At 52.0% G+C, this 18,796-nt stretch overlaps 1 long non-coding RNA gene across 1 annotated transcript; it reads right to left on the reverse strand.

Moving 5' to 3' along the window:
* Positions 1-12,408: 12,408 nt before the first annotated feature.
* Positions 12,409-18,255, reverse strand: LOC120875253. Its single transcript, XR_005723900.1, has 3 exons — positions 18,131-18,255; positions 14,004-14,098; positions 12,409-12,512 (listed from the first exon to the last, which is right to left on the reverse strand). It is a non-coding gene; the product is annotated as an uncharacterized LOC120875253 (long non-coding RNA).
* Positions 18,256-18,796: the final 541 nt, after the last annotated feature.

Here is an 18,796-nt window from a genome sequence, read left to right on the forward strand (position 1 = left end):
AAGAGAGGAAAACAACAGAAAGGGAAAGACTAGAGATCTCTTCAAGAAAGTTGAGATATCAAGGGAACATTTCATGCAAGGATGGGCTCGATAAAGGACAGAAATGGTAAGGATCTAACAGAAGCAGAGGAGATTAAGAAGTGGCAAGAGTACACAGAAGAACTATACAAGAAAGGTTATAATGACCAGGACAACCACGATGGTGTGGTCACTCACGTAGAGCGGGACAGCCTGGAGTGTGAAGTCAAGTGGGCCTTAGGAAGAATTACTATGAATAAAGTTAGTGAAGGTGACAGAATTCCAGCTGAGCTATTTAAAATCCTAAAAGATGATGCTGTTAAAGTACTATGTTCAATATGTCAGCAGATTTGGAAAACTCAGCAGTGGTGACAGGACTGGAAAAGGTCAGTTTTCATTCCAATCCCCAAAAAGACCAATGCCAAAGAATGTTCAAAGTACCATATGATTGCATTCATTCCACATGCTAACGAGATTATGCTCAAAATCCTTCAAGCTAGGCTTTAGCGGTACATGAACCAATATACAAGCTGAGTTTTGAAGAGGCAAGGGAACCAGAGATCAAGTTGCCAACATGTGCTGGATCATGGAGAAAGCAAAGAAGTTCAGAAAAATATCTACTTTGGCTTCACTGACTACCCTAAAGCCTTTACCTGTCTCTTGAGAAACCTGTATGCGGGTCAAGGAGCAACAGTTAGAACTGGACGTGGAATAACAGACTGGTTCCCATTTAGAGAAGGAGTATGACAAGGCTGTATACTGTTGCCTCTCTTCTTTAACTTTTACACAGAGTACATCATGCTGGACTGGAGAAATCACAAACTGGAATCAAGATTGCCGGGAGAAATATTAACAAACTCAGATATACAGATGATACCACACTAATGGCAGAAAGTGAGGAGGAACTTCAGAGCCTCTTCATGAGGGTGAAAGAGAGTGAAAAGGCTGGCTTGAAACTTGATATTAAAAAACTAAGATCATGACATCCAGTCCCATCACTTCATGGCAAATAGAAAGGGGAAAAAGCAGAAGCAATGACAGATTTTATTTTCTTGGGCTCCAAAATCACTGTGGACAGTAACTGCAGCCATGAAATTAAAAGATGCTTGCTTCTTGGAAGGAAAGCTATGACAAAACTAGACAGCATATTAAAAAGCAGAAACATCTCTTTGCCTACCAAGGTCTGTCTAGTCAAAGCTATGGTTTTTCCAGTAGTCGTGTATGGATGTGAGAGTTGGACCACAAAGAAGGCTGAGTGCCAAGAATTGATGCTTTCAAACTGTGGTCTTGGAGAAGACTTTTGAGAGTCCCTTGGACTACAAGGAGATCAAACCAGTCAATCCTAAAGGAAATCAAGCCTGAATATTCATTGGAAGGACTGATTTTGCAGCAGAAGGTCCAATACTTTCACCTGATGCAAAGAGCCAACTCACTAGAAAAGACCCTGATGATGGGAAAGATTGAAAACAGAAGGATAAAGGGGTGTCAGAGGATGAGATGGTTAGTTAGCATCACCCACTCAATGGTCATGAATTTTAGCAAACTCTGGGAGATAGTGGAGGACAGAGGCACGTGGGGTGCTGCAGTCCATGGGGTTGCACGACTCAGCAACTGAAAAACAACCACCACTTCTGGGCAGGGTAGGAACACAACAGGATTTGACCTTCTTAAAGGCAAGGGCACCTGTTCTCCTGCAGAGCCTCAGGCTCCCCGATTGCACGGCTTTGCCCCTCAGACTCCACAAAGCTGTCTCCTAGAGCTCAGGCCTCTAACCTGGGTGTTGGATCACCCACCCTGCCCTGGGCTTCTCCAGGGGGTCACCGCCAGATGTGACAGCATCCAAGGTCTCTGGACATTCTTGCCATCTTTTCAGGCTTTCACGATTAGGAGGGTGGGGGTGGAGGGCAGGACAACTGCCTCAATTCTGCGAGGTCAGGAGCCCAGACCTTGAATTCAGGGAGCTGACAACCAGGGTGAACAGCCACAGTGGACCTTCACTTCCCGGCTGCTCCTTCAGCATGGTAACAGAAAGTCCCGAAGGCCGGACAAGGCCATCAGCCACTGCCACCTACCTTATCAGCCATGCCCCAAATACTCCTCCTCCAGCTCCTTCCTTCCTCCACCTCCCTCCCTTTCTCAATAAGCTGTTTTTAAAAAGAGAGCTTAATGGAATTTCTCCCTGTTTCTCCCAGTGCAGATGGAATGGTGCATGGAAACCGAAGGGAACAATTCCCTTTGCAGGGCGCACACCATCCGCGGCAGATGGTAGTGTTCACTCAACATTTTTCTTTCCCTCCCTTTCACAGCATCATGGAAGCACTCACTCTGAGCAACCCAGGAAGCAGGCAGGCCTCTTTCAACCTAGAGGGAGGCAGGGTGCATTTTAGTGGGTTGGTGGCTCCAAGTCTCCACCCCACCCCCACCCCGACCTCCGGCAAGTCTACCGGGTGAGTAAAGAATTCAGGAAACTTTGGCTTCTGTCTACACTCCTCGACTCACAAAAGCTAAACAATTTTTCCTTTAAAAAGGAAGAAAGAGATTTGCGCTCTCTCGAGAGTAAATCTAACCCATTGTCTGTCGTATTGCTCACTGCAATTCCAGAGCTGGGGGGCGGGGCGGTGACAAACTAGTTCCATATCGAAAATCAACAGAGGCAGGCATGAGCAGTCTGCACGGCTCTTTCTTTCCCTTGCAAAGCGCCGACTTCCCAGCTGCGATTAGAGATGCCGGCTCGGGCTGGGCTTCCTCCGCGGACTCTGCAGGCGGCAGGCTGGGTGCCCTGTCGGGAACGTACCGCCTGGGCCAAGCGGGCTTTGGTTTGTGCAAGGCTGCCATCGTGTGGCAGCTGCGGGTATTTCCCTGGGAAAACGGCCCACGCTCCGCAAGTCTAGGAACGCTGTTCTCTGCCAACGGTCAGAAGGAGGGCTCAAGATGAATAAGAGGAAAATCCAGTTCTAAGGTTCCCGTCCAGGCCTGAATCTTCTTCAGAGCATCTCACGGGCCCTTCCACGGAACTCAACTGGAAACAAGGAAGGACTTCAGTCAGGACAGATGGAAGGTCCAAGAGATAAAGCATCCATAAGACTGGCCTGGTCTTGCTGGATCATCTTCCAAGATGCCCTCAGTCTCAAAGATGGAAGCAGCCCTATGAGTCCCTGGAACCACTGTGTGTAGGGACCGGGCCGGCACAGAACAAGTGCTCAGCTAAAAGCGGTTTCGAGTGTCTCACAGACATCTCCTCCAGGCAGAACTCTCAGCTTGCTGCCCAGCTAAACAACCCTGAGACGGACCACCTGCAGATACCCAGGGCTGGAGGGCTAAGGGCGCTGCTAGTCTGCACAGGGTTTCTCAACCTAGGATGATATTTCAAGCCACATCATTCCTGGGGCTCTGGGGACTGTCCTCACGTTGCAGCATACCCGGTTTCCACCTACTAGTAGCCCTCCTCACCCAATGGTGATAACCAGAAATGCCTCCAGATGGGGCCAGTTGTCCCTCGGAGTCAAGTCAGCACCAGCTGAGAAGCACTGTCGAGGGTCTGCTAGGGTCTTACTGCTGCTGTTAACAATTACCACACATTTAGTGTCCCCAGACTGCATGGATTGATTATCATGCAGTCCCGGTGGTCAGAAGTCCAAATGGGTCTCCTTGGGCTAAAATCAAGGCATCAGCAGGGCTGTGCCCCTTCTCCAGGCTCTAAGGGAGAATCCATATCCTTGCTTCTCCCAGACCCTAGGAGCCACCTGCATTCCTTGGCTCATGGCCCCTCCCTCCAAATTAAAACCCTGGGAGGTTGGTGGAGTTTTTCTCACACTACATCCGTGTCCGACGATGCCTTTTGTAGTCAGATCTGCCTCTGTCTCCCTCTTTAAGGACGAGGTGATGACAGTGGGCCCATCTGGATAACGCACGACCATCTCCCCCTTGTGAGATCACTAACCGCGTCGGTAAAGCCCCTTTTACCTGGAAACATACCACCTAAGGGAACTTAGCCACAGGGTCTGAGGAGCCTGACATGGGCACTGGGGCGGGCTGGGGGGATGGTTACTCAACCTGCACAAGCGAATACAAATGTAATTGGCTCCAGCAGAGCTGAGAGCACAGGTCAGCAACACCGCCAGGGGGAGACGGGCCATGCCCTCGCTGAGAAGGACAGCAGCGCCCGCGTCCCAAAGCCCTGGGTGACCCAAACAAGTCTCACCTGCAAACTGAGCTGCTAGTTTTTCACAGACCCTGACTTTCCCCATGAGGGTCCTCTGATCCCCAGAAGGGAACCCACCGGAGGGAGGGGAAACAACGCCATGCCCTCCTGTGTCACAAATCCTGGTTACCAGCCACCCCCCAAGGGAAGTCATTTCTAACGGTGGGACTTCAAGCTGCATGTCAGGCCTGGGAGAGAGAAATGGCCCCACGGCCCTCTACGGCCCTACCCCACACGAGTCTAGGAAATGACAACTGTCAGCCTGGAGCCTGCCCTGCCTGAGGGGCTTGACGTGGGAACGGCATGGGGACCGTAGCTCTCACTGGGGAGACGAGACCTGAGCTCAGCTCTGTGCTGAGTACAAGGATACAAGGTCTAAGTGAAAGAAACCAAAAAGTTAATTGGCTCTGAAGTCAAAAAACAATTTCAGTTAGGCAGGGACAGGAAGGGGCTGATGGAAACTCTCTAATTGATTAGGGGGCTCCAAAGTAGAGAGAGGGGGCTTCCCCGATGGCTCAGCGGATAAAGAATCTGCCTGCAATGCGGGAGACAAAGGAGACGTGGGTTTGATCCCTGGGTCAGGAAGATCCCCTGGAGGAGAAAATGGCCACCCACTCCAGGATTCTTGCCTGGAGAATCCTGTGGACAGGGTTCCAAAGAGTCGGACATAACTGAGTGACTAAAGAGAAGCTGAGAGCCGGTAGAAAGGAGGTGTGCCCCACCCCAGCTGGGAGTTCCCAGAGGGCCCCCCATGAGCTCCAGACCGCAGGAGAGAGCCACACGGGGTCACCAGGGCCCGCCCCTCACAAAGCCACCTTGGCTTGGGTGGAAGCAAACGATTCCCCTGCGGCCAGTGAGGATGCAGGCTGAGAGGGACCTGAGTCCCAGCGCCGCCTCCCTGTGGCACCAGGGGAAGCATCAGTGGACGGCAGCAGGACCACGCAGTAGGAGACCAGGTGGATGGGAGCTCCAGAGAGCCGTGCTTCCCCTCTGGGTGGCTGCCTGAGCCAGAGACTCAGAGAGGCATGCCTGTGCGCTGGCACCATGTGGATGGCACAGACCCAGGCCCAGGGCCCGAGTGTCCTCCTCACTGAAGCCCCTGTCTGCTCTGCACAAGATCCCGGGAGGAACGCGGCACAGAGAAACGTCCTTTCAACATCTTTTAATGTAGCTTACCTGGATTTCATTATATGGGCTTTCATACTTATTTTATAAATGCAGCCTGTGTGGTTGGTTGTGTGTGTGTGTGTGTGTGTGTGTGTGTGTGTGTGTGTGTGCACGCGCACGCGCGCACACGCTCAGTCACTCAGTCCTGTTTGAAATAAAGTTACTGTACTCAATACAGTTGTTAAGTCACTAAGTCGTATCTGACTCTCTGCAACCGTGTGGACTGTAGACCACCAGGATCCTCTGTCCGTGAAACTTGCCAGGTAAGAACCCTGGATGGGGTTGCCTTCACTTCCTCCTCCAGGGATCTTCCTGATGCAGGGATCGAACTTGCAGCTCCTTCCTCGGCAGGTGGATTCTTTACTCCCGGGCCACCAGGGAAGCCCATATATAACCCTGTAAGCCCCCTACATACGAATGGGTTCCATTCCAATAATAGCATGTTCCAAAATCCAGTTTGTTCGTAAGTCCCACACGGTTAGCCTAGGTACCCAGCTAACAAAATCAACTATACAGTACTGTACTGCAATAGCTTTATAACACTTTTCACAAAAATACTACCAAAAAAAAACACAGAGAAAACATTTTTAAGCTTACAGTACAGGACCTATAAAACTACAGGAGTCAGTACAGCAGCTGGCACAGGGGCTGGCATCCAGTGAACAGGCGGGCAGAGTTACTGACGGAGCAGGCGCGGTGGTGGGAGACGGGAGAGCTGAAGGGTCCTCAGCAGCAGGAGACCGAGGCCCAGCTGAGTGTCACTGGTGCCCGTACTGATGGCACAGGTTCTGGCTGCTGGATTCGATTCCATCCACCCTCTGGAAAAACAATCCAGCGGTGTCTGGGCAGTGGCTCTCCTGTCCTCATCACAGATCACGCGGGAGCCCTGGGCTGTGTGCTGAGTGGCTGCTGCAGCCTCCTCCGAGCGGTCCACATTCGGGTCTTGCGCCTCAAAGCCAACAGTGCCTCCTCCAGTGAAGACAGCCCCCTGCCACCTCCCCGTCTCTGAAGTTCTTCGATTGCTTCTCCTTCCTCTTGTCTCTGTCCCTCCTCTAGGCCTCCAATTCCATCAGATCTTCGTTAGCAGGCGCCTCGTGCTGCCCGGCAGGTTCCGAGGCTGTCGCGGGGCGCTCCTTAGCAGCACCGGCTACGTCACTGCTGTGCCCACACTTGCTTCCCGACGTCCTGGGTTTGCAGTAAAGGTGCTGTGCTGCTGGGGTCTACACAGTGCTGTACGGGAAGGGACAGGCAGCGCAGCCAGGGGGAGAAATGCGTGTGCGTGGTGATGGACGCCAGACACGTGAATTAACGAACACGATTGGCCTTGTGAACACGTGTTCGCTGCTTTGAAAGTTCGCAACTTGACGGTTTGTAAGGAGGGGACTTAGTGTTTACACACACGTACATATCTGTATGTATATACTGATAGATATGTCTGTCTATATATACATATATATATATATATATGATCATGTTGATTTTATCTGCTTCTCTTGGTCATAAGAGAACCCAGCAAACATTCCCCAAATCAAAGCCGCCTGATTTGCAAGTGGAGAGCAGAGAAGGAATGATGATGATCAACCGAGCCAACCCCTTCCACTCGAGCTGCCCCGGGACAAATCTTCCAGAGTGTCTAGCCCTGCAGGATTTGAACAGATCCCAAGCACCCAAGGACATGCAAGGACCCAAGGTTCCGTCTGCTCAGTGTATGCTCTGTACAGCAACCCAGAGCCACCTCAGGCTGTGGACAACGGAGGCCGAGAGAGCCCACAAGCTTTGCAGCCTGCCACACACTGTCAAGAGCCTGTTAGGGAAACCAGAAGGAGAGTAGTCTTATTCAGGCTTCAGAGACAAGAGAGAGAGCAGGCCTCTGACCTTGCTGTGACCTGCCTGGATACCGCCCTGACTTCATGCCTGCCCACAACAAGCGCACCAGTTGATCCCAGTAAGCTGAGAGGCACTATTGATAAGAGAATGAGTAAGACTTGGAATTCTCCTGAGCCCTGAGGGTCTGGCCAATCCCCTGGGGGTCTGGAAAATCTCATCACTCACAAACATTGTAAAAAAAAAAAGGTTAAAGTGGAATAAGAGCTGCATTTTTGCTCACAAACTGAAGATGATATCAGTTTGTGGCCAGGAATTATAAGCAGGAACCCCCAAAACTGCAATGTGAAGTCTCGCCCCTGGGGTGGACACACTGCTAGGACCTTCCGCCAGCAGGGACTCCAGACTGCTGTCCGATGGGACTTCCCAGCGCTGTCGGAACCTTGATGCTAGTCAGCCCAGGTCAGCAACGAATGTGCTCTACTCTCCTCCACTGTTTCTACCTCTCTTTTCTTTTAATGATGGTATAGTGAAAGTAACTCAGATAATTCTCTATTAAATATTGAAATTGCTTATTTGTGCATAACGAGTGGTTTCTTTTGTTAACGACGCCTTCGAACCTGAAACAAAAGTAAAACCTCCCAGCAAGACAGGGTACCTGGTGCAGAGGTTGCCTTCTAGCAAGTCTGAAGGTGACGTTTGCTTGGTAGAAAGGAGGGCTCGGTAAGATAAGCGAGTAAGCATTAACACTCACTCATGGCAGCCTCTCCACTGCTGTGGCCATTTACAGGGCTTCTCTGACAGGAAAAGAAACTCCTCTTTCTGACTGTCTCGCTCGATGCTGACAGGGACAGAGACCCTGCTCCTCGCTGTCTGGCTGGGCGCCGGGCCTGTGGGCCTCACGTGATCGTGTCCACATGTCCCGGCTGCCCTTCCCTGGCATGGCCATGGCGATATTCTGTGCCCTGTGAGGGGGTGAGAGACACAGAGGCAGAGACAGGGAAGCGGCCGCAGAATGCCACGGCTTCTCAACGTGGAAACCCAGCCCCTCCCTCCAGAACTCCCTGCTGCTGACCATCTTCTCCTCAGAAAGAGAACTAAATCAAAATCAGAAATCTTACATTCCTTCTCACAGAAAATAGGGATTCTAGAAACCATCTCACAATGTGTTGGCCTCCCACCCAACCTGCTGGATTCATTCGTCCCTCATCCCAAAGGGCTTGTTCCCAAAGACCCTCTGGAACAAGATGCCCAATGCCGAGGTGGCTGAAAACGGAAAGTCCAGCTGAGGTCCAGTTCGGAGCAATGAGTGTCACCACCGCCGCTGGACCCTGCACCCTGAGGTGAGCTTCCGCAGGACCCTAGGTCCCCAACACGCTCCGCCCCCCTTGCGTCTGGTTTTCCTCGCTGAGTATGCTGCTAAGGTTCATCTGAGCTGTAGCACGCGTTAGCACTCCATCCCTTTTTATAGCTGAAGAATATTCCACCGCATGGATATACCTCATCTTATCTATCCCCCTACCAAGCAATGGATTTTGAATTTATTTCCAATTTTTACTATTATCAGCAATGCTGCTATGAACATGTGTGTACAAGTTTTTGTGTAGACAGTTGCCTTCAGCTCCCTTGGGTATCTACCAAGAGTGGGATTTCTGGATCTCACAGTGTGCGTCTGGGATCTCAGGACAGCTTTCTTCCAAGTAATGGCTCCTCTGTGGATTTTTCTATATTCATTATAGAGTCAAATAACTTTCTCCCCAATAACTGCCATTAGACGGGAATAAAAAGACACATGTTTATAAAACACAACCATTAGTACTGCAATGCCAAAAGTAACCCAAGGAAAAACAAACTGGACTTCATCAAAATTCAACATGCTGGGCTTCAAATGACACCACCAAGAAAGTGAAAAGACAGCCACGGAATGGGCAAAAATATTTGCAAATGATACGTGTGATCCAGACTTACATTCTTCAGCTATAAAAAGAAATGAAGTGATACACGCTACAACATGAGCGAACCTTAAAAAATTATGCTTAAATAAAAGGTGCCAATGACCGAACATTGTATGAGCCCACTTGTACAGCGTGTCCACACAGGCAACTCTACAGAGAGAGGGTAGGTTCATGGTTGTCTTGGGATGGGCAGAGGTGGAAAGGGAGAGACTGCTCACAGGTACAGAGTTTCTTTTTGAGGAACTGATTGCGGTGATGGATGTACCACTCTGTAAACATACTGAAACATGGCAGTATATGCATTAAATGAAATAAAGTTTATGAACTGTAAATTAGATCTCAATGAGCTGTTATATAATAACATGCAAGAACATGGAGAACTGAATAATATATTTTAAAAGGTGGTTTAACAAAACAACACCCCATGCATACCGCCTCGCTGATACTTATGCAGGCCCATCACACAGAAGGATTCCTGCACACAGCCCCGCACCAGCAGGGCCGTGCACTGCCAGGGAGCGGCTGCTCTGAGCCCATCACGTGTCCCTCTCATGCAGTTCGTTTGTATGTCTTCAAATGAATGACATCAACAGATGGGTTTTCCTTCCTTGGGAGGATTCCTTTATTGAGTAGTAACTTTATCAAACCCCTGAGCCATTTTGATCAGTTAATTTCCACATAAACACAAAGCACCGATGATTGATCTCAAACAGTACAATGTTCGCAGCTCACATCAATGCGTGTGGGAGGGTCCATCCAACGTCACTCACAGCAGCCCCTCGGCTGTACACCCGAGACCGCTGGATGGCTGTGCCTCCTTCCAGAGAGCCCACATGCCCTGCGGGTGGCTTCTGGCATCTCCGCACGGAGCCCTACGGTCTGCTTCTATGCAGCTGGCCTCCTCTCTCTTCCCAATGGTATAAGAGAGACATGCACACTGGAGACTCCAGGAAGGACGCTTTCAGAGAACGGCTTCCTTGGGTCCAGGGACCATGCCCCACTTCTCTGTAAGATGCAGGGTTGGCCCTGAGCACGCACACTGAATATGTGCTGTACAACAGGATGGACGGACCACGGGTGGTCAGACGGACAGACGTGAAGAGATGGTGGGTGGACAGGCAGGAGGGTAGCAGGGTCAATGGGCAGGTGAGCAGATGAGTGGAGAAATGGAGGGAGAGAGCAAGAGAGCCAGGGAGACGGATGGGAGGGTGCAGGGATGAACAGATGGATGGACAGACACGTGAGTGAGTAATAACTACCACGTCCCACCCCACGCGTCCTCGGATCACTCAGGAAGCAGCAGGTCGCCATCTCACCAGCACTCGGCACCAGGGGTCTCCTCCCCAACCTCGGGCTCCAGGATGGGCTTCCCTGTGTCCCTAAAAAACCAAAACTGTCCCTCCGCCCACCTCTTGAGGGTCCAGCAACAGAGGAACAGAAGGAAGGTGCCACCCCTCCCTCCCAAGGAGACCTGTTACCATCCACTCCCCCCGCCCCAGTTACTGAGGGCCAGCTCTGCCCTGATACTGGGGACAGGAGAGACAACTCACCCCACCCTGGGCTGACCCTAGTGGAGGCTCAGGGAGGCCCAGCAGAGACCAGGGTGTGGAGGCCACGGTTAGGGGGGATGCCTGAGCTGAGAGCAGACGTGTGTGCAGGAGGGAGCCTGACTCATCTGCCTGACTGATGTGCGTGTGTGCATGTGTGCATACGTGCATGTGTGCGTGTGTGTGTGTGCAAGAGGGAGCCTGACTGATGTGCGTGTGTGCGTGTGGGCATATGTGCGTGTGTGTGTGTGTATGTGTGTGTGTGTGTGCAGGAGGGAGCCTGACTGGTGTGCGTGTGTGCGTGTGTCTTCGTCTGTGTGCGTCTGAGGGCAGGAGGGAGTGGTGAGAGAGGAGAGGCATAGACCCTCAGCTCAGTTCAGTTCAGTTCAGTCGCTCAGTCGTGTCCAACTCTTTGCGACCCCATGAATCCTCAGCAAACCCTAAATAAGACCCTTGTGCGTCTGAAGATGGGAGGCCCTGGAGACAGAAGGCAGGGCAGGCAAGCGCAGAGGTGATGCAGGCTTCTGTGATGGCCCCAGGCGCTGCAAAGACAGTCTTAAGCCAAGGGCGTGGGGGTCACCAGTGATATGACCAGATGGACACGCCCCCAGAAGTCAGGGCAGCACTCAGCTCACCCACCCAAGACAGCTGACCGGCCTCCCCTGGAAAGAATCCTACTGATCCCGGTGAGCCCAGGCCAACGCGTGGAAAGTCCACCTCATGCTCAGGAGACGGGCTCTGGGGCCTCGTGGGGCTGCTGGGCTGCGCCACGCCCCGTGAACCGCCAGCAGCACAGCCGGGCGAGCTCGCCTGTCCTCCCTGGGGTCCGGGTGCAGGAACCCCAAGGGCGCCTGGGAACTGCTCCTGGCAGGGTTGGGCAGGTATGCAGAGAGGGGAGCCCGCTGTCCCAAGTGGGCCAGGCCGGCACCTTAACAGTCGCCTTCCTTAGCACAAGCCTGACCAGTGCAGGCACCGTCACTCCAGAAGGGCCACTGGCCCAAAGACTCCCAGGAACTTCCCCAGCAAAGCAGAAGCAGGCTGCCTGGAGCCCACCCTGAGCGCCTCCCACACAGGCCAACCGGGGGGGTTGGAGGCCCGGGTGCACCAGGCGGCCTGGCCCTGATCTCGGAGAGCGGCCGGCTAAGCTGAAGCTTCTCTGGAAAGAAAAGCGACTGCTCGGAAAGCTCTCTGGTGTCCGGGGTCTCGCCGTTACAGCAGGGCTGTGGTGAGCGAACCCCCGGGGGGTTTCTGCAGTGCTTCCTGGTGCTAAGGCAAGAGGGTCCAGTCACGTGGGCCTGGGGCAGTCTTTACCAACTCATCCTGAGCTAGAGAAACCCCATTAGGCTTAACGAACGGGCTTCTGAAGCTCTAGCGGGAATATAATCACTTGCCCCCAACAGGGCTTCGGGATTCACTGCAGCGCTTCTCAGACTTGGCATCACCTGGGCCCACACATCAATCCTGGGGTAGGAGGGTCCGTGTGGTCGTTTGTTCCTCAAAGGACAGCACAGCAGGGACACGGGGCAGCGCCCCGCGACAGGAGCCTGGAGGGACTGCAGCGCTCCAACCCGAGGGCGGGGCCGGCCTCCCCGGGGTCAGCTCGGCCTGAGGGGGTCAGGGGCGAGGCCGCATGCCGCCACCCCCACCCCCACCCCCGCCCCCGCCCCCGCCCACGAGTAGCCCGGCATCCGCCGCTGTCCGCCCCTCCTGCCCCGCCCGGCAGGCTCGCACAAGCTACCCCGCTGCTGCCTTCACTGCGTAGTCTCCATCGGTCTGCTCCTGGTCTCCGCTGATCCTCTCCTAAAACCAGAAGAGAAGCAACAGAGCGTCTCAGTTAACACTGAAAGGCCTGTTGGGGTCCTGGACTGGCTGCGCGCCGCACTGCGAGCTCAGAGCAGGCAAGCCAGGTTCAAACACCAGGCCAGCCACAGGGTGGGCCGTCGTATGTTTTCTATGTAAGATGCTCCGTGTGCAGATTTACTGATGGGAATGTATTTACTGGTGGGGCGTGCAGTCTTGGCCAGGGGAGATCAAAGAAAGAACGAGGCTAAGGAAACTCTACTTCAAAAGTTGGGAAATGCAGGTGTCCCCAGACACACACGCCCATGGGCACACCCAGGACACCCTGAACATATCCTGGTTCCTCTAACGGCTTTCAAGGTTGAAAAGAAGAAGCAGAGATCAGCGAAGAGGCACAGCCCACACTCGACTCAGTAGCCTGAGAGGGTCCTAAGCCAGCCCATCTTTCCACTGTGACTCAAGGAACATGAAGGCCCTTCTCTGCCAGAGGATGAGAATTGATGTCAGACACCGGGCAGCTTTTCCAAGACAATCCAGCGGTTTCTGGGAGATTTTCTGCCTTTGATGTTGAGTTTTCTATCCCAGAACCACCTACTTTCCAAGATAAGCAGCACTCCCCACAACGTGCAATTGTCATCTTTGGAGTTTAACATTGTTATCACTTCTCCAGGGATTCAAGAGCAGAGGTTCTTCTATGCCAACGAATGGATGTCAGCGCAATCACCTTATGAGGACAAGTGTCTGGCATGGCCTCAGGAAAATGCTCATGGAATCATATCTCTCCAAAATCTTACAAAATACTGAGTGGCAGCCGGCCACCAAGAAATACCCAGTAGCCCAACCTTGCCCACGGTTCTATCTGCCATCACTCTGGACCATCTCATAACCTCATGCCCTATTCCATTTTCTAGCATCTGGACTCAGCAGTAAAGAATCCACCTGCAATGTAGGAGACACAGGAGATGAAGGTTCGATCCCTGGGTTGGGAAGATCCCCTGGAGGAGGGCAGGGCAACCCACTCCAGTATTCTTGTCTGGAGAATCCCATGGACAGAGGAGCCTGACGGGCTGCAGTCCATGGGGTCGCAAAGAGTCGGACACAACTGAAGTGACTGAGCAGGAACATGTGGACTGGAGGAGCAGGGGAAGAAAGAAAAACACATTTGTCTACACATTTGTTCTGCCTGAAAGATACTGGTCCATCGCAGAATTTGAAATTCGTATTTTTCCATATTTCCTTAACGATGTAAAGTTACGGCTGATTCCCATGTGTTCTCTGTTTAGTCTTGGCTTCGTTGGAGCTTGTCAAGCTTAGAGAAGAGGGCCACGAAAACTCTGATTACAATGGTGTTTCCATCCACCACAGCTCAGAGATTCAGAGCATAAATCAAGGGCCCACTGCTGCAGAGGAGCCCAGAGCAGAGGTGTTCAGGAGGCTATGTGAGCACGGTCCCAGGAACAGCCCTAGAATGACACACATTTGTCACCATACCTTGTGGTCTTCTCCGTTATGGGAGAGCCTGGGTCCATCATCCTGAGAAGGCTGCCCACGAGTAGCCACGGCCTCCTTGGAATGTCCTGAGTGAGCTGCCCTCCCCAAGCAAGAGAGTGAGGTGAGCAAACGGAGTGACTCACAAGGGAGCAGACAGACAAATGATTACTAATAGAAGGGGGACCCTTTACGATCATGTAAAGCGTGTCTCCCCACCACCCAGTTCCATCCTTTTTGATCTTCACCCTGACATTTGCTACATGCCCTCCTAGGACAGGAAAACCTGCCAGGTTGTTGGAAGAGCACCTTTACTCAAGCATTTCTGAGCCAGAATTTAGATCTATTCTCCCAGCTTTTCAGGCATTATTTGGAGTCAGATTTCCTATTCTATTCCTCACCCCTCCCCTTTGCCCACTGGAATTCCTACTCACAAGAGAGACCAGACTCACACACACAGTAATTCAGCCTCCCTCTGCGTCCTACCACACCAGCACCAACTTGGAAGTGGGTAACCTTCTTATTCTAATGTGTAACCTCCCCACACCTCAAAATCCATATGTGAAGGTGTGGTGGGGGATTCAGATACCTTAGGAAAAGAATGGGCAGTTTTCTAATTGAGCTGAAAAGACAAATCGCATTTTTCAGATAAAGAATACATGGACTACATTTTACCTATATAAATAAATATGTAAAGTTTCATTTCCAGACATCATAAATGACCAAAATTTGGTTTGGGAAAATTTAATTAGAAGCATTTAAAAACACCAGCCCTCATTAGCTCTCTTTGATATGTAACGATTTTATACAACACAGTACTAGTTGCCCGTGTACCTTCCTTCACAAAAACCAGCCTTGTTCACTACTGTATCCTGATCACCTGGACAGTGAGAAATGCTGAGAAATGCTCGGTAACAGCAATCAGCTGAAGGAGGGGATGAAGCAGATCATTCATTACACGTGTTCTCCCTTCCCTGGTGTGTGAACCTTTGCTTTCCATGTGTCATGGATGCGTGTGTATGTGCTAAGTCGCTTCAGTCGTGACTGACTCTCTGCGACCCCGTGGACTGTAGCCCTCCAGGCTCCTCTGTCCATGGATTCTCCAGGCAAGAACACTGCAGTGGGTTGCCATTTCCTTCTCCAGTGTTATGGATGAAAGTATGCCAATAGGTATCAAACTTCCACTTGAATTTTATTCCTAGGCAATGAAGGTGCGATACTTTATTATTATTATTAATGAGCGCACTAATTTGGACCCCCAAGGATGAGAAACTGAGAACAGCCGCCCAGGGCAAAGGCAGAAGCCTTACCCATTACCAGCTGGGGCTGCAGACGATAACAGTGGCCGCTAGAGGGAGCCACACAACCTTTCAAAGAGCAGCGATAGCCCAAAAAGCCCTTCCGATGCGGCGCTTCTGCCCTTTGCTCCTCTCAGCATAGCTCTCCCCCATGAATGTGCTCCACGTAATGCCCGACGCTCCAGAACAAGCTGGAACAAGTTAGAGCTGCAGTCTGCAAAGCATCAGGCTTTTAGAAAAATGCCCCCACTTCCTCAGTGCAAATATTTTACATCTCTTAATGTCCATTCCCTCCAGCTTAAAAATTACATATAAATGAAAAAAAAAAAAAATTTTCCCCCTGAAGATGACAATTGAATCTACTAAAAATTCACCTGGAAAAAGAAAGCAAAAATATAACATAAAAATGAAAAAAAATTAATCTGTGTGTAATTACTTCCTGCCTCCAGCAACTTTTTTTTTTTCTAAAAAAAAAAAAAAACACGATGTATTCAGTTTCTTCTCCAGGAAAGAAACTTAGGCATGTGCAGGCTTTCAGGGAAGTCACATAAGACAGAATTCTGATCCTATTGGTCAAGTTTCAAAGACTTCATCTGTAACTGAGTGTAGAAAGAAAAAGTTTTCCCACAAACTCCTTCTCTCATAAGGTCTGCATAACCCTGAAAATATTTTCAGGGCCTTTATAAGGCACAGATGTTATCAACAGTCAAGACCATGCAAACTCTAAAAGCCCCAACAAGGCTTCAAAAATAGATTTTAAAACATCTGAAAGGAGCAGAAGTTAATTTCCCGCTGGGATGTTGTGGAATGTTGTAAAATGTCTACGCCTTACTTAGAATGTAAAAAGCCATGGCCCCACCGGGCTTCTTGCTAAAGTTCGATTCCTATGGTCCGTGAAACTGTGGGAGACCTCCTCAATAATAGTCAGGAATGAAGGGACAAAAGACAGAAGTTGAAAAACAGAACAAATCAAGAAAGTGACCCTAAGAATAATTAAAAACTAAAAATAAATGGTCTCATGAGATTTCCAGGGAAGAGAAGCTTCCAGTACCTGCACTGTTTGGTGATGGTTGGGAAACCCCAGTGGGCTAATATGTGCTGACTTCTGTGCGGAGAGAAACAGACCAAAAATTGAAAAACTGCAAGCATCTGGGCTCATCTGTGACTGCATCTGTGGCCCCCACTCGCCAACCTGGAAAAAACCTGAGTGTCAGCGCTAACTGACAAAATTGTTACAAGATGAAGCTGGTTGGCGGAAAACCTTGGCGAGTGAATTAAAATCCTGACTGCTGGCCCTGGGGGAGACAGGAGGTGTGGGTGAAACTGGGAACTAACCATGAGTGAAAAGACCATAATTCAGAGTTTTTCAAAAAATTACAGTTTCTGTAATCTAATTATAGCCATAATTATAAGAATGACCCTTCTTCCTTCTACTCCAGCATGTTTCTAGAACGTTCTCTGTGAAAGTTCATTTGCCGTTTTAAGGAGAGAGTTGGTGCATCTCGGAGTGAGCTACAGTGACAGGCCTGGCATCGGAATCCTAGCTCGCTTCCCCTGACCAGTCCACACCGGCTCCTCAGCTCTTGAAATAACCCCCAGTGGAATTCTCCTCAGAGGAAACCATCTCCCCAATTATGCGACAGTGTCCTTCCCTGCCAACCCCCTCCAGCTTGTGCTATTTCTGCATTCTGAAGGGCAGCCGCCCCTTTTTTCCCCCACTTCCAGCCAAGGAGCTGTAGTGTCCAAGCCGCAGGGCTGGGCCTGCGTGGGGGCTGCGGGCTCATTTGTGAAGCCCCACGGCTGCCTGGCCAAGCGCTTGGGACCCAGCGGGCTTCCCTTCATCTCTGACTGCGTGCCGCAGGGCAAGTCACTTAACCACCTCATTAGAATTGCAGTCACGGCCCTGCGCGGCCTCCTCCCCAGGTGCCTGGCCACCCTATTAATTTCTGCAAAGACCCATTAAGCCTCCTGGCCCAAAGGCAGCTGAGGAGCAAAACCTATCGCTATGGTCATCAATGAGCTCCCTGGCGCTCTCCCTGGTCTCCACCTCAGGGGAATCCATCTCCCAGGGGAAGAGAAGGCCTGGCCCCCAGAGCGCCCATCCCTAACGAGCTGCCTGCAGCCGCAGGGCTGGCACAGACACTGAAGGGGGCTGGGGGCCAGAAGGAGAGGGCAGCCACGCCTTCGCTCTGGCCGGTAAATCTGAACAGTTAGACCCCTCACACCCCACTGCAGCCCTGACCCCCAGCTGCCACTGAGACCCGGCCTGGGGGGTCAGCATCCCCACCTGAGACCCCCGACCCGGGCACAGACGCCATCCGCCGCCAAACCCACTGAACGCTTGTTGGAGGCGGCAGGTGTGTCCCCAACAGGGTTGCCCACCACCCAGCGCGAGACCGCAGACACAGAACGTGGGCCGCTGCCCACGTGAACCCTCCCAGCAGATGAGGGGCAGAGTCCACTCCCCCGCGAACCTCTGTGTGCCTCAGAATCTTTACAGATGACGCACTCCGCTTGCAGGAACCAGCATCTCCAAGGCACCTTCCTGCAGACTTCCTGATCCTTCCAATCGGAACAGGGGGACCCTGACTCCCAGGGAATCCGATCTGGCTACACTGAGGGAGAGCTAATATTTGAGGGTCTGGAAAGTGTGGCTCCTTCAGGAAGGGAGGCGGCAGCAGGCTGGATGCCACCACCCGGCTCTCGCTCCCTCCTTTGTCCCTGCAACAGCGACGAAGAGAGGGTCTCCCCGGTAGACTCGAGCCCAACCTGTGCCTCTGCTACCGACCCTAGAAGCAATCAGCCCACAGGGCACGGCTCCACCCCACTCACAGTCCAGATGAAGTCTTGACTGTTGAAGCTGAACCTTTAGCCAGATGTTGCCTCGCTGGCCCCAGGCTCCGGGGGGCTCCACCTCCCACAGGCGTCCCCGCTCAGCTGGGTGGGCCGCCAGGAACTTCCTGCAGACTGGAGGGAGTGCACAGAGCAGTCAGGGGGGCCGCTGGCCCTGCCCACCCTCCCCTGTGTCCCCGGCCCGGCCCACCCCCAGCTCTCTGACCCCTCTGTGCCCTCCCCTTCCTCCCACCTTCACCAACCCAGTCCAGCCTGCTCAGGGGGCCACAGTGAACACCACTCGCCAGGGGCCCTTAAACCACTGACAGTTGTCTTCTCATAGCTCTGGGCTGGAAGTTCGAGATCAAGGCGTCAGCAGGCTTGCCTTCTCCTGAGACCTCCCTTCTTGGCTTGGAGATGGTTCTTCTGACTGTGTCTTCTCCCCATCTCCCTTCTGTACCCCCTGGGCCCTATCTCCTCTTATTACAGGGGCCTTCCCTTACTTGTCCTGTTGGATCAAGGCCACCCTTAGGACCTCGTCCAACCTTAATCACCTCCTGATTGCTCCTGGCATCACTGACACAATGGACATGAGTGTGAGCAAACCCCAGGAGACAGTAGAGGACGGGGGAGCCTGGAGTGCTGCAGCCCACGCGGTCACAAAGA

Source organism: Oryx dammah, unplaced genomic scaffold (assembly GCF_014754425.2).
Source record: "Oryx dammah isolate SB20612 unplaced genomic scaffold, SCBI_Odam_1.1 HiC_scaffold_16, whole genome shotgun sequence".
Lineage (NCBI taxonomy): Eukaryota > Metazoa > Chordata > Mammalia > Artiodactyla > Bovidae > Oryx > Oryx dammah.